Raw genomic sequence first — 3978 nt, forward strand, 5'->3', positions numbered from 1 at the left:
GTTACGCTTGTGGAGAAGAAGGGCATTATGCCAAACAGTGCCCCAAGCCAAGGAACTCAACCCCAAAGCCGAACAACGGCGGCAATAATTCAGCGCCCAAACGAAACAATTTCAATCCCAACAATAACCACAGGAAGGGTCATCTGAACCACGTAACCAAAGAGGAGGCACAAAATGCTCCGGATATCGTACTCGGTACGTTTCCTGTCAACACAATACCTGCAATGGTTTTGTTTGATTCTGGAGCTTCTCACTCTTTCATCTCGAAAAGTTTTGCTTTGCAAAATAATTTTTCGATGCTTCCTTTGGAGAAATCCATAATAATCAAGTCCCCCGGGATTCAGCAAGTTTCTCAGAATTACTGTCAGAATGTGGTCATTGAGTTTGAAGGATTGGAGTTTTACGCAAATCTTATTGTATTGGAAAATAAAGGACTGGATGTCATCCTAGGGATGGATTGGCTAACCACCAATAAAGGTTTTATCGACTGTTTCAACAGGACCGTGATTCTCACACACCACCAAGGGAAGACAATAAGAGTATCAGCCAAGGAAGGAAAAAGACCCCGGCAACCGAGATTAAATAAGGTGGACGTTTCTGAGCTAAACAAGGTTCCAGTAGTGTGTGAATTTCCAGATGTATTCCCTGAAGAGCTGCCAGGCATGCCACCAGATCGAGAAATAGAATTCCGCATTGAGCTAGCACCAGGAACCACCCCCATATACAAGAAACCATACAGAATGGCACCATCCGAGTTGATCGAATTGAAGAAGCAAATAAAGGAATTACTGGATAAAGGATACATTCGGGCCAGCTCCTCACCTTGGGGATCACCAATTTTATTTGCCAAGAAGAAGGATGGAACGCTGAGATTGTGTATCGACTATCGAGCACTTAACATGGTCACAGTCAAAAACAAATACCCGATGCCAAGGATAAACGATTTGTTTGATCAACTTGCTCAGGCCAAGGTATTCTCAAAAATTGACTTAAGGTCAGGATACCATCAATTGAAGGTACGAACGGAAGATATCCCCAAAACAGCCTTCACCTCCAGATATGGACTGTACGAGTTCACAGTGATGCCATTTGGATTAACTAACGCCCCGGCATATTTTGTTCACCTCATGAACAAAGTATTTATGAAGTTTATGGACAAATTCGTCGTAGTATTCATCGACGATATTCTGGTATACTCCAAAACACCAGAAGAGCACGCAGAACATCTCAGGATTGTACTAGGAGAGCTAAGGAAACACCAATTGTATGCCAAGTTCAGCAAGTGCGAATTTTGGCTAAGACAAGTAGGTTTTCTAGGCCACGTGCTGACTCAAGACGGTATAGCAGTGGACCCAGAGAAAGTCAAGGCCGTACTTGACTGGAAGTCACCAGCCAGCGTAACAGACATACGAAGTTTCTTGGGAATGGCAGGGTATTACCGCAGATTTATTGAAGGATTTTCCACCATATCCAAGCCTATGACACAGTTACTCAAGAAAGATAAGAAGTTTGAATGGACAGAAGCCTGCGAGAAAAGTTTCCAAGAGCTAAAGCGGAAATTAACAACAGCACCAGTATTAATTGTACCCGATATACACAAGAATTTTGAAGTATTTTGTGACGCATCCAGAAAGGGTCTCGGATGCGTGTTGATGCAAGAAGGCAAGGTTGTCGCCTACGCTTCAAGGCAACTTCGCAAACACGAGGAAAATTATCCCACTCATGATTTAGAAATGGCAGCAGTTATTCATGCACTCAAGGAATGGAGGCATTTTCTACTTGGGAATCGATGTGAGATATATACGGATCACAAAAGCCTCAAATACATTTTTACGCAGCCAGAACTAAATTTACGGCAACGCCGCTGGTTAGAATTGGTAAAGGATTACGATGTTGGTATCCATTACCATCCAGGGAAAGCAAACGTAGTGGCCGATGCCCTGAGTCGGAACCCCAGCTCCGACGGGAACTATCTGCACAGCTTGAGGCCCGAATTCCATCAAGAATTTGTCAAGCTCAACTTGATAATGGTAGCAGAAGGCACCATATCAAACTTGGAAATACAACCACACCTTGTGGAGAAAATTAAAGAGGCTCAGTCCGGTCACCCCAGCATTGAAGGAATTAAAAGGAAGTTGAGTATGGGCAAGGCCTCGGAATTCGTCATAGACAATGAAGGAATATTATGGTACGGAGAAAGGCTATGCGTGCCAAACATAGAAGACCTTAAACAGCAAGTTTTAACTGAAGCACACACCACTCCATATTCGATCCACCCTGGAGGAACCAAAATGTATAAGGATATTCAGGAAAGATTTTGGTGGCACGGTATGAAGAGGGACATAGCCGCTTTCATTGCATGTTGCGACTCATGTCAACGCATAAAAGCTGAACATCAGAGACCAGCCGGACTACTGCAACCTAACAAAATACCTGAGTGGAAATGGGATGAAATAGGGATGGATTTTATTGTCGGATTACCTCGGTCACGACACGGGAATGATGCCATATGGGTCATCACTGACAGGTTGACCAAAGTAGCACACTTTATTCCAGTGAAGACAACCTACACCACTCAGAGGCTTGCCAGGATTTATCTTTCCCGCATAGTCTGTCTGCACGGTGTCCCGAAGACTATAATTTCCGACAGAGGCACTCAGTTCGTCTCAAGATTTTGGGAGCAATTACAACAGGCTCTGGGAACCCAACTAGCCTTCAGTACCGCATACCATCCACAGACTGATGGACAAACAGAACGCGTAAACCAGGTTTTAGAAGACATGCTGAGAGCATGTGTCCTCACCTATGGAACCAGTTGGGAGGACAGCCTGCCATATGCCGAGTTCGCATACAACAACAGTTACCAGGCCAGCCTGCAAATGGCTCCTTTCGAAGCCCTATACGGAAGGAGATGTCGTACCCCGTTAAATTGGTCAGAGACCGGAGACAGCCGCATCTTCGGACCAGATATGCTCAGAGAAGCCGAGGAAAAAGTCAAGCTAATCAGGGACCGACTTAAGACCGCTCAAAGTCGACAGAAAAGTTATTATGATCAGAAACATCGTAGGGTCAGCTTCGAACCCGGTGAATTCGTATACTTGAGAGTATCCCCGATGAGAGGATTGCAACGGTTTAAGATTAAAGGAAAATTAGCACCAAGATTCATTGGACCATTTTGCATAGTGGCACGAAGAGGCACTGTAGCCTACCAGCTAGACTTACCCGAAGACTTGTCCGACATTCACGACGTGTTCCACGTCTCTCAATTAAGGAAGTGCGTAAGCAACCCAGAGAAACAAGTATCTCATGAGAACATTGACATACAGCCAGACCTCACTTATCGAGAACGTCCCATAAGAATATTAGAGGAGTCTGAAAGGAGGACCCGACAGAAAACCATCAAGTTTTTCAAAGTCCAGTGGAGCAATCACACCGACAGTGAAGCAACTTGGGAAAGCGAGGATTTTCTTCGGACAGAGCATCCACACTTATTTAAGGATCAGCTGAAATCTCGGGGACGAGATTTTTCCTAAGGGGGTAGGTGTTGTGACACTCCAAAATTTTTATTTGGTTTTTATCAAAAACTTTGTGGTTTTGAGGAGAGATTTTTTTTAAGTGAAGCTCTATGAAAATTTGGGATTTTCATATCTTGGAACCACCATGACTTGGCATTTTTGCCCATGTGGTAAAACCCCTCCAAAACCTCCCCTACAACTTGTGATCAACCTAAATTCTCTGTCCCAACTAATCCAAACTGGTTTTGGATTTTTATTCTAATTATTTTTCCCCTCAATTCAATTCTGAAAATTATTTGGAGCCTGAGAGATTTTCAAAGCAAGTGCCCTATTGCATTTGAGTTTTGACCTCAAACCAATTCTCCTGGATTGTCCTTAGCATCCATAACCCAGAACCATCTTGATCCACTCCTCCTCTTTTCAAAATTTTCAAAATTCAGTCTCTGCAAGTTTGGACCAGATT

This window comes from Triticum aestivum, chromosome 4B (assembly GCF_018294505.1).
Source record: "Triticum aestivum cultivar Chinese Spring chromosome 4B, IWGSC CS RefSeq v2.1, whole genome shotgun sequence".
In the NCBI taxonomy this organism is placed as follows: domain Eukaryota; kingdom Viridiplantae; phylum Streptophyta; class Magnoliopsida; order Poales; family Poaceae; genus Triticum; species Triticum aestivum.